At 38.0% G+C, this 12,750-nt stretch overlaps 1 non-coding gene across 1 annotated transcript; it reads right to left on the bottom strand.

The window, feature by feature from the left end:
• Positions 1–11,411: 11,411 nt before the first annotated feature.
• Positions 11,412–11,518, bottom strand: LOC112773797 (small nucleolar RNA R71). The gene has a single exon (XR_003188326.1). It is a non-coding gene; the product is annotated as a small nucleolar RNA R71 (small nucleolar RNA).
• Positions 11,519–12,750: the final 1,232 nt, after the last annotated feature.

Genomic DNA, 12,750 nt, shown 5'->3' with positions numbered 1-12,750 from the left:
AGCAACAAGATGAATCGTCAGTTGTTCAAACTCGAACAATCCCCGGCAACGGCGCCAAAAACTTGGTAGCACGAAACCGTGATTCACACTTTTCACAACTCCGCACAACTAACCAGCAAGTGCACTGGGTCGTCCAAGTGATAAACCTTACGTGAGTAAGGGTCGATCCCACGGAGATTGTCAGCTTGAAGCAAGCTATGGTCATCTTGTAAATCTCAGTCATGCGGATTCAAATGGTTATGAGGTTTTGATAATTAAAAGATAAATAAAACATAAAATAAGATAAAGATACTTATGTAATTCATTGGTGGGGATTTCAGATAAGCGTCTGGAGATGCTTTGTTGCTTCTGAACCTTTGCTTTCCTACTGCCTCCTTCCAATCATGCGTGCTTCCCTCCATGGCAAGCTGTATGATCTTCTCAGTGAAAAATACCAGGTACGATCTCTGATGGCTAGTCAACTGTCGAATTTCTTGTCTCGGATGAAAAATACCATGTACAGCTACTGCACGGCTAATCATCTGTCGGTTCCCACTAGCGTCGGAATAGGACCCTTATCCTTTTGCACACTGTCACTGCGCCCAACATTTGCAGGTTTGAAGCTCGTCACAGTCATCCCTTTCCAGATCCTACTCGGAATACCACAAACAAGGTTTAGACTTTCCGGATCTTAGGAATGCTGCCAATGGTTCTAGCCTTTACCACGAAAATTTTTGGATATCATGTTCCACCATGGCGGAACGTTTAAGAAGAATGGTGATGGAATATTGGTTTACTCACCTGACAATAGAAGTTGCTTAGGAGATTTAGATGAGGATACACTTGATGTTTTCTTCGTGAGAAACTATTTCAAGGAGTTGGGGTATGACAAGGTAGTTGAGTGCTGGTGGCTGATTCTGGGCAGGAGCTTGGAGGTAGGACTGAGAGCTCTGACCAGTGATGATGAATTAAGGAAGACGTGCTTCCATGCACAGAGGAATGATGGAGTAGTTGATGTTTATTTTGAACATAAAGTTTCCACACCTAAACTGTTGGAGGGGAAAGGAGCTGTGATGTTACTTGATTATGAAGCACAAGAGGTTTGTGATGGTGACTTATAGACTAACAAGAACACACCTGAGGATAGCTCAAATCAAACTCCAGATGATAAATCAACTACAAACCCAATTCCAAACAAATCAAGTGCAAACCCAATTCCTTCTACTCCAACTCCCATCGCAAACAAACCTGCTACTGACCCCCGACCACAAATCCTACCAATGATGGCCCTAACTCCATAGGTGATCCTGAGAATCCCAAACCCAATCAGAAGCCCAACCCAAAACCCAGTAGGAAGCCTAACCCGGCTCCCATTGTGAAGCTTAATCATAAGCCAACTCCAAATCCCAACCACATTTTGAAGTCCAACAAAACTCAACCAAAGTCCAAGTCTAAGTTCACTTCCAAACCCAAATTTAACCCACCTAAAAGAATTACAAGATCTCAGGCAAAGGTATGGAGTGCTAACAAAGGCAAGTAACCTCTTCATATGGATTTAACTACAAATGAATCAACAAGTGATGATGAAAGCCCGGAGGATACATCTTATGTCCCAGTGCAGGAGGCCAACTCTATCAATGATGATGAATTGGTTGCACGAAATTTGAAAACAATTCGTAAAGAGGTCAAGAAGGTTCAAAAGATATTAGGCATGCCTAAAGGGAAGGAGAAGATAGGAAAATATACTATTATGGAAGCTGATGATGCAATTATTGAGGATTTATCAGATGTAGAAGTGGACCTAGGTTTTCTAGGAACTCCAGGGGAAGGAATTTTGTATGAAGCTCTCGACTCAGGTGCAGAATCTGATGGAGCCAACTCGTGGCACTCGGGGGAGATGAAGACTTCTCCTAATTCTGAAGATGAGTTGGATTCTGATGGGGATCCAAATGAATTTCCCATCTTCTAAGAGGGCCAGAGATTTGGTGAGCTGAAACATCAAGTGGGCATGAAGCTCAATACCAAATAAGAGTTCAGGGATGCTGTTGGTGCACGAATCCCCAAACTTTTGTACAGTTATACCAGCAAGTGTACTGGATCGTCCAAATAACACCTGAGCGAGTCAAGGTCGATCCCACGAGGATTGTGGTTTGAAGAAAGCTATGGTTATCTTGCAGGTCTTAGTCAGGCAGATTCAGAAAGTTGTTGAAAGAGTTGTCAAATTTGCATTAAAGGAGTATTGGAATAGAAATCAGTAAAATGGTTATAATTAAAGATAGAGTTGAGGATTGGAGTTGCTTTGCCTTTCTGAATTAACTCTGGTATTATTGCTCTCCCTGCTTGTGAGTGATTTCTTCAATGGCAGGCTGTATGTGATCGACACTGGTTTGAGCAGCTGCCAATACTCCTTCGGATCTGAAACCCAGGTTTAGTGCGGATCCATCTCTACTTGAGGGTGAAGCCCGTACAATCCATTATCCTTCATGATCCTACTCGAAATGCCACAGACAAGGTCAGATCTTCCGGATCAGAGAATGTTGTATCTTTGGTTCTAGCCTCTACTACAGAGACCGTAATCTCCTCGGAAATCAACTGAACTGATGTCTAGAGAAGTCTCCAATGAAATCGTGGATTAGCCGTCTGAGAGACGTATATTCAAGCTGGTGGTTCATCATTGTCCAATGAAAGACTTACTCTGAACCCATGTAAAATATGATAATATTATGCCAGTTCAACGCATTCATATTGATGATGAACGAATATACATCTTAGAATTAATCAAACACGTATCGAAGAGAAACAGTAATACTTTTATTAATTCATAGGACTCAGCAGGGCTCCTCCTCTCAACCTAGGAGGTTTAGAAACTGATACTGATGTGAAAACAATGATAAAAATGTGTATGGTGTATGATATGTCTTTGAAAATCATGTAAAATACACTTTAAATACTGACTAGTAAGGGTAAAACAGTCTATTTTGTGCTAAAATCCACTTATGGGGTCCACTTGGTGAGTGTTGGGCTGAGCTTTGATGAGATACATGTGCTATGACGTCTCTTGGGCATGAAACGCCAGCTAGGGGGTCCTCTTTGGGCCTTTGGATGCTGGCCTCTGCTCATTGGGCGCTAGACACTTGGAAGAGGGCAGGAGGCTAGCGTTGGACGCCAGTTTTGGGCCTTCTAATCCATAGCAAAGTATAAACTATTATATATTGCTGGAAAGCTCTGGAAGTCAGCTTTCCATATTCGTTGAGAGTGCTCTATTTGGACTTCTGTAGCTCCAGAAAAGCTCTTCTAAAATGCAGGCAAGTCAGATCCAGACAGCATCTGCAGTGCTTTTTCTCTGTCTCTGAATGTGACTTCTACTCCAGCTCCTCAATTTCAGCCAGAAAATACCTGAAATTTCCCAAAAACACAAAAACTCATAGTAGAATCCAAAAATGTGAATTTCACACTAAAATCTATAAAAACTTAATAAAAACTAGATAAAAACTACTAAAAACTATATGAAAGTGATGCCAAAAAGCGTATAAAATATCCACTCATCACAACACCAAACTTAAACCGTTGCTTGTCCCCAAGCAACTAAAAACATAGTAGGATAAAAAGAAAATTAAGATACAATTAATTTCTTAGTTTCAAATGAAGCTTAGTTACAATCAGATGAGCGGGACTTAGTAGCTTTTTGCTTCTGAATAGTTTTGGCATCTCACTATCCATTGAAACTTAGAATGGTTGGCATCTTTAGGAATTTAGAATCTAGATGATATTATTGACTCTCCTAGTTAAGCTTATTTTGATTCTTGAACACAGCTTTCTGAGTCTTGGCTGTGACCCTAAGCACTTTGTTTTCCAGTATTACCACCGGATACATTCATGCCACAGACACTTTACCTGAGTGAACTTTTATAGATTGTGACCCAACTTTGCTAAAGTCCCCAGATAGAGGTGTCCAGAGTTTTTAAGCACACTCTTTTTGCTTTGGACCACGACTTTAACCGTTCAGTCTCAAGCTTTTTACTTGACACGTTCACGCCACAAGCACATGGTTAGGGATAGCTTGGTTTAGCCACTTAGGCCAGGATTTTATTCCTTTGCGCCCTCCTAACCACTGATGCTCAAAGACTTAGGCTCGTTTACCCTTGCCTTTTGGTTTAAAGAGCTACTGGCTTTTTCAATCTGCCCTCCTTTTCCTGCATTTTTGGGTAGTAATGGATTTTTCTGCTTATTATTTTTTTTCACCATTTTTTCTTTCTTTTTCACATGCATATGTAATTTGTTTCTTTTGCAACATGCTTTTTCTTTTTCTTTTTGCTGCTTTTTCTTACTTCAAGAATCAATTTTTAGATTTTTCAGATTATTAATAATATTTTTCCTTTTTCCTTATTCTTTCAAGAGCCAACATTCTTAAATTTCAACTTCAAATATGCACTGTTTAATCATACATTCAAAAAACAAAAGCAAATGACACCACATCAAACTAATTAAACTAATCTTATTTTAAACTTGAAATTCAAGCATCTCTCAATTCTTTTCAAATAAAAAAAAATTTTAAGCAAGGAGAGAGATATATGAAATATTTTACAACTTTTAAGAGATCAATGCAAATGATCATGCAACTAGAACAAGAGAACAGACAAAACATAACAGAAAACAGAAAAATAAAACAGAAAAAGAGGTAAAAGAGAACGAATCCACACGAATAATGGTGGCTAGTGCTCCTCCTTGAGGATCCAATGTAGTGCTTGATCTCTTCAATGAAAACAATAGTACTTTTAGTATGAGTTTCTAAACCTCATAGGTTAAAGGGAGAAGCCCTGTTGAGTCCCATGAATTAATAAAAGTACTATTGTTTCTTCTTCAATCCACATTTGATCTATCTCTAAGAAGGATGATCTGACAAATTAGCTCTGTTCATCACATTAAGATGAACATGCCTGACAAACACTCGTGTCTACTTGGGTTCGTATGGGTACCTGGAAGAAAAGCACAAGGCAACAACTATGTTTATACATCTCTCAGACGGCTAATCCACGACTTCGTTGGGGACTTCTCGAGACATCAGTTCAGCCAATTTCCGGGGAGATTAGGGTCTCTGTGATAGAGGTTAGAACCAAAGGCGCAACATTCCTCCGATCTGGTAGATTTGACCTTGTATGTGGCATTTTGAGTAGGATCATCAAGGAGAACGAACTGCAGAAGCTTCACCCTCAATCGAAATAGATCCGCACTAAACCTGGGGTTCAGATCTGGAGGAGTATTGGCAGCTGCTCAATCCAGTGTCGATCACATACAGCCTGCCATTGAAGAAATCATTCACAAGCAAGGAGAGCAGTAGTACCAGAGTTAATTCAGAAAGACAAAGCAACTCCGACTCTCAACACTATTCCCATTATTTACTATTCCCAACAAATAATTCCTATCCTTATTTCAAATAATCCCATAAATATTTATCTATCAACCTTCTAATTCCACCTGACTAAGACCTGTAAGACAACCATAGCTTGCTTCAAGCCACAATCCTCATGGGATCGACCCTGACTCGCTCAGGTATTACTTAGACGACCCAGTGCACTTGCTGGTACAGCTGTACGAAGGTGTGGGGTTTGCGTACACGCACAAAGTTTCTGGCGCCGTTGCCGGGGATTGTTGAGTTTGGACAAACTGCCAGATTGTTTTGCTCCTTAGATTAGGTAAGTTTATTTTACATTATTTTAATTGAGTCTTTAATTTTTGTTTTCTTCTTCTTCAATTTTTTTTGAAAAATTCTGAAAACCTTTTCAAGAATATTTTTCTTTTCTTTGTTTAATTTTTGTTCGTGGTTTGAGTCCTGCATGTTCATGCTTTTCAATTACAAAAATTTTTAAACTCTTTAAAAAACTTTTTTCATATAGTTTATTTTTGGCATCTTCTGAATTGTTTTCTTTGAGTCACAGTGTTAATGTTCCTGTTGAGTCTTGTATTCTCTTTGAGTCCTATATTCAAAAAATTTTCAAAAATATTTTTCTTTGGTTAAATCTTGTTTCAATTTTCAAGTTTGGTGTTTTCTTGTTTATTTTCTTTAATTTTTGAAAATTATCTTTTAGTTTTATAAAAATTTTAAGTCTAGTGTTCTTTTTATGTTCTTGAGTTCTTTGAGTCTTTAAATTTTATTTTTTATGCTCTTGTTCATCTTCAAAGTATGGGAATTCGTGCACCAATGTGATGAATAGATATTTTATATGCTTTTTGACATCACTTTCAAATAGTTTTTAGTAGTTTTTGTTTAATTTTTATTAAGTTTTTATAGGTTTTAGTGTTAAATTCACATTTTTGGATTCTACTATGAATTTTTATGTTTTTGGACAATTTCAGGTATTTTCTGGCTGAAATTGAGGAGCTGGAGCAGAAGTCTGATTCAGAGACAGAGAAAGCATTGTAGATGCGGTCCGGATCTGACCTGCCTGCATTTGGAAGAGCTTTTTTGGAGCTATAGAAATCCAAATGGAGTGCCCTCAACGGCTATGGAACGCTGACTTCCAAAGATTTCCAGCAATATATAATAGTCTATACTTTGCTTCGGATTAGAAGGCCCAAAACTGGTGTCCAAAGCCAGCCTCCTGCCCCCTTCCAAGTGTCCAGCGCCCAAAGAGTAGAGCCCAGCGTCCAAAGGCCCAAAGAGGACCCCCTAGCTGGCGTTCCACACCCAAGAGACCTCATAGCATGTGGAACTCATCAAAGCTCAGCCCAAACACTCACCAAGTGGGCCCCAGAAGTGGATTTTAGCACTAAATAGACTGTTTTACCCTTACTAGTCATCTATTTAGTATTTAAAGTGTATTTTACATGATTTTGAGAGACATCATACACCATAGACATTTTTACCATTGTTTTCACATTAGTATGAGTTTTTAAACCTCCTATGTTGAGGGGAGGAGCCCTGCTGAACCCCCTGAATTAATAAAAGTATTACTATTAGGAGCTTTTTTTTTTAAGAAAGGTGAGAGATATATGGAACATTTTACAACTTTTAATACATTGGTGCACGAAATTGTGATCATCAATGGCGCCAACAACTTGGTACGCACAATTGTAATCTCAACTCTTTATCACAACTCCACACAACTAACCAGCAAGTGCACTGGGTCGTCCAAGTAATAAACCTTACGTGAGTAAGGGTCGATCCCACGGAGATTGTCGGCTTGAAGCAAGCTATGGTCATCTTGTAAATCTCAGTCAGGCGGATTCAAATGGTTATGGAGGATTGATAATTAAAAGATGAATAAAACATAAAATAAGATAGAGATACTTATGTGATTCATTGGTGAGAATTTCAGATAAGCGTATGAAGATGCTTTGCTCCTCCTGAACTTCTGCTTTCCTATTGTCTTCATCCAATCATTCATACTCCTTTCCATGGCAAGCTGTATGTCGGGTTTCACCGTTGTCAATGGCTACCTCCCGTCCTCTCAGTGAAAATGGTCCAAATGCGCTGTCACCGCACGGCTAATCAGCTATTGGTTCTCGATCATGCTGGAATAGGATCCATTGGTCCTTTTGCGTCTGTCACTATGCCCAACACTCGCGAGTTTGAAGCTCGTCACAGCCATCTCTTCCCATATCCTACTTGGAATACCACAGACAAGGTTTAGACTTTCCGGATCTCAAGAATGGCCGCCTGATGAGCGGATAATTTATACGCTTTTTGGCATTGTTTTTAGTATGTTTTTAGTATGATTTAGCTAGTTTTTATTATATTTTTATTAGTTTTTAATTAAAAATCACATTTCTGGACTTTACTATGAGTTTGTGTGTTTTTCTGTGATGTCAGGTAATTTCTGGCTGAAATTGAGGGACCTGAGCAAAAATCTGATTCAGAGGATGAAGAAGGACTGCAGATGCTGTTGGATTCTGACCTCCCTGCACTCGAAATGGATTTTCTGGAGCTACAAAACTCCAAATGGCACGCTCTCAATTGCGTTGGAAAAGTAGACATCCAGGGCTTTCCAGCAATATAAAATAGTCCATACTTTATTCGAGCTTAGACGACGCAAACTGGCGTTCAACGCCAGTTCGATGCTGCATTCTGGAGTAAAACGCCAGAAACACATCACAAACCAGAGTTAAACGCCAAAAACATGTTACAACTTGGCGTTTAACCCCAATAGAAGCCTCTGCACGTGTAAAGCTCAAGCTCAGCCCAAGCACACACCAAAGTGGGCCCCGGAAGTAGATTTCTGCACTTCAACTTATTTCTGTAAACCCTAGTAACTAGTTTAGTATAAATAGAACTTTTTACTATTGTATTTATGTCTTTGGGACCATCTTTTGATCATGTTTTGATGATTGAACCCTCTTTGGGGAGGCTGGCCATTCGGCCATGCCTGGACCTTTATCACTTATGTATTTTCAACGGTAGAGTTTCTACACACCATAGATTAAGGTGTGGAGCTCTGCTGTCCCTCATGAATTAATGCGAAGTACTATTGTTTTTCTATTCAATTCAAGCCTATTTCTTATCTACGATATACACTTGTTTTTCAACCTGAGGAAGGTGATGATCCGTGACACTCATCATCATTCCCACCCATGAACGCGTGCCTGACAACCACCTCCATTCTACTTGCAATCGCTTAAGTGCATATCTCTTAGCCTTCTGGTTCATGACGCATAGTTGCCTCGCCTGACAACCGAGCCTTCCATTCCATGAGATCAGAGTCTTCGTGGTATAGGCTAGAATTATTGGTGGCCATTCTTGAGATCCGGAAAGTCTAAACCTTGTCTGTGGTATTCCGAGTAGGATCCGGGAAGGGATGGCTGTGACAAGCTTCAAACTCGCGAGTGCTGGGCGTAGTGACAGACGCAAAAGGATGACTGAATCCTATTCTAGTATGATCGAGAACCGACAGATGAATAGCCGTGCGGTGACAGCGCATTTTGGACCATTTTCACTGAGAGGACGGGATGTAGCCATTGACGACGGTGATGCCCTGCATAAGCTTGCCATGGAAAGGAGTATGATGGATTGGATGAAGACAATAGGAAAGCAGAGAATCAGAGGGAACGAAGCATCTCCATACGCTTATCTAAAATTCTCACCAATGAATTATATAAGTACCTCTATCCTATATTTTATTTATATTTTAATTATCAATTCACCATAACCATTTGAATCCACCTGACTGAGATTTACAAGGTGACCACAGCTTGCTTCAAGCCGACAATCTCCGTGGGATCGACCCTTACTCACGTAAGGTTTATTACTTGGACGACCCAGTGCACTTGCTGGTTAGTTGTGCGAAGTTGTGACAAAGTGTGATTCACGATTGAGAGCACCAAGCCTATTGGTGCCATTTTTGATGATCACAATTTCGTGCACCAAGTTTTTGGCGCCGTTGCCGGGGATCGTTCGAGTTTGGACAACTGACGGTTCATCTTGTTGCTCAGATTAGGTAATTTTATTTTATTTTTAAGGTTTTTATTTCTTATTTTCGAAAAATACAAAAAAAAATTTCTTTTTTTTCGTTCTTCCCAATATAATTTTCGAAAAATACCAAAAAAATTTAATAAAATCATAAAAACCAAAAAATTTTATGTTTCTTGTTTGAGTTAGTGTCAATTTTTATGTTTGGTGTCAATTGTATCATTTTAATTTTCTCAAAATTTTCGAAAAATTCATGCATGTGTTCTTCATGATCTTCAAGTTGTTCTTGATGATTTTATATGTTTGATCTTTAATTTTTCTTCTTTTGTGTCTTTTCTTGTTTTTCATATGCATTTTAGAATTATTAGTGTCTAAGCATTGAAAATTTCTAAGTTTGGTGTCTTGTATGTGTGTCTTTTCTTAAAAATTTTCAAAAATAAGTTCTTGATGTTCATCTTGACATTCAAAGTGTTCTTGGTGTTCATCTTGGCATTCAAAATATTCTTGCATGCATTAGTTATTTTGATTCATAATTCTTATGTCTTGTGTCATTTTTGTGTTTTTCTCTCTCATCATTAAAAATTCAAAAATCAAAAAAATATCTTTCACTTATTTTTCTCATAAATTTTCGAAAATTTGGATTGACTTAGTCAAAAATTTTTAAAATCTAGTTGTTTCTTATGAATCAAATTAAATTTTCAATTTAAAAAATTCTATCTTTTTCAAATCTTTTTCAAAAATCAAATTTTTTTCATTTTTTCCTTCATAAATTCGAAATTTTTAAAATTTATTTTCAAAATCTTTTTTCTTATTTCTATTTCATATTTTCGAAATTAATACCAACAATTAATGTGATTGATTCAAAAATTTTATGTTTGTTACTTGCCTATTAAGAAAGGTTCAATCTTTAAATTTTAAAATCATATCTTTTTGTTTCTTGTTAGTCAAGTAATCAACTTTAATTTTCAAAATCAAATCTTTTTAACATTTTTTTTTCAAATCTTTTTCAAAATAAATTTCAATCACATCTTTTTCAAAATTAATTTCAAAATCTTTTCTAACTTCTTATCTTTTCAAAATTGATTTTCAAATCTTTTTCAATTAATCTTATCTTTTTGTTTGATTCTTATCTTTTTCAAGACTACCTAACTAATTCTCTCTCTAATTTTCGAAAATCACTAACTTCTTTTTCAAAATTCCTTTTTAATTAACTAATTGTTTTAAATTTTAATTTAATTTAATTTTTCTTTTTTTAAAATTTTCGAATTTTAACTTTAATTTTAAATTAAAAACAAAAATATTTTTATTTAATTTTCGAAATCCTCTCCCCCTCATATCTTTCTAATTATTTTATTTATCTACTAATACTTCTCTTCTTAAAAATTCGAACCCTCTCCCTCTTTCTGTGTTCGAATTCTTTTTCTTCTCTTCTATCACATAAAGGAACCTCTCTACTGTGGCAAAGAGTATCCCTATTATTTTCTGTTCCCTTCTTTTTCATATGAGCAGGAGCAAGGACAAGAACGTTCTTGTTGAAGCAGATCCTGAACCTGAAAGGACTCTGAAGAAGAAACTAAGAGAAGCTAAAATACAACAATCCAGAGAAAACCTTACAGAGAATCTTGAAAAAGAAGTAATGGCCGAACCCAACAACAATGCAAGGAAGATGCTTGGTGACTTTACTGCACCAAATTCCAACTTACATGGAAGAAGCATCTCAATCCATGCCATTGGAGCAAACAATTTTGAGCTTAAACCTCAATTAGTTTCTCTGATGCAACAGAACTGCAAGTTTCATGGACTTCCATCAGAAGATCCTTTTCAGTTCTTAACTGAATTCTTGCAGATCTGTGATACTGTTAAGACCAATGGGGTTGATCTCGAGGTTTACAGGCTTATGCTTTTCCCGTTTACTGTAAGAGACAGAGCTAGAATATGGTTGGACTCTCAACCAAAAGATAGCCTGAACTCTTGGGATAAGCTGGTCACGGCTTTCTTAGCCAAGTTCTTTCCTCCTCAAAAGCTTAGCAACCTTAGAGTGGATGTTCAAACCTTCAGACAAAAAGAAGGTGAATCCTTCTATGAAGCTTGGGAGAGGTACAAGCAACTGACCAAAAAGTGTCCTTCTGACATGCTTTAAGAATGGACCATCTTGGATATATTCTATGATGGTCTGTCTGAATTATCTAAGTTGTCATTGGACCATTCTGCAGGTGGATCCATTCACCTAAAGAAAACACCTGCAGAAGCTCAGGAACTCATTAACATGGTTGCAAATAACCAGTTCATGTACACTTCTAAAAGGAATCCTGTTAGTAATGGGACGCCTCAGAGGAAGGGAGTTCTTAAAATTGATGCTCTGAATGCCATATTGGCTCAGAACAAAATATTGACTCAGTAAGTCAATATGATTTCTCAGAGTCTGAATGGATTGCAAGCTGCATCCAACAGTACTAAAGAGGCATCTTCTGAAGAAGAAGCTTATGATCTTGAGAACCCTGCAATAGCAAAAGTGAATTACATGGGTGAACCCTATGGAAACACCTATAATCCCTCATGGAGAAATCATCCAAATTTCTCATGGAAGGATCAACAAAAGCCTTAACAAGGCTTTAATAATGGTGAAAGAAACAGGTTTAGCAACATCAAGCCTTTTCCATCATCCACTCAGCAACAGATAGATAATTCTGAGCAGAGTCCCTCTAGCTTAGCAAATATAGTCTCTAATCTATCTAAGGCCACTTTAAGTTTCATGAATGAAACATGATCCTCTATTAGAAATTTGGAGGCACAAGTGGGCCAGCTGAGTAAAAGAGTCATTGAAACTCCTCCTAGTACTCTCCCAAGCAATACAGAAGAGAATCCAAAAGGAGAGTGCAAGGCCATAACCTTGCTTGGTGTGGCCGAACCCAGAGAGGAGGAGGAAGACGTGAATCCTAGTGAGGAAGACCTCCTGGGAAGTTCAGTGACCAATAAGGAGCTTCCCTTTGAGGAACCAAAGGAATCTGAGGCTCATCTAAAGACCATAGAGATTCCATTAAACCTCCTTTTACCATTCATGAGCTCTGATGACTATTCATCTTCAGAAGAAGATGAAGACATTGCTGAAGAGCAAGTTGCTCAATATTTAGGAGCAATCATGAAGCTGAATGCCAAATTATTTGGTAACGAGACTTGGGAGGATGAACCTCCATTGCTCATCAAGGAACTAAATGCCTTGGTTAAGCAAACTCTACCTCAAAAGAAACAGGATCCTGGTAAATTCCTAATACCCTGTAACATAGGCACCATGACCTTTGAGAAAGCTCTGTGTGACCTGGGGTCAGGAATAAACTTAATGCCACTCTCTGTAATGGAGAAACTAGGGA

This window comes from Arachis hypogaea, chromosome 18 (genome assembly GCF_003086295.3).
Source record: "Arachis hypogaea cultivar Tifrunner chromosome 18, arahy.Tifrunner.gnm2.J5K5, whole genome shotgun sequence".
NCBI lineage: Eukaryota > Viridiplantae > Streptophyta > Magnoliopsida > Fabales > Fabaceae > Arachis > Arachis hypogaea.
Note: the sequence above shows the minus strand (reverse complement) of the source record. Positions and strands in the feature narration are given on the sequence as shown.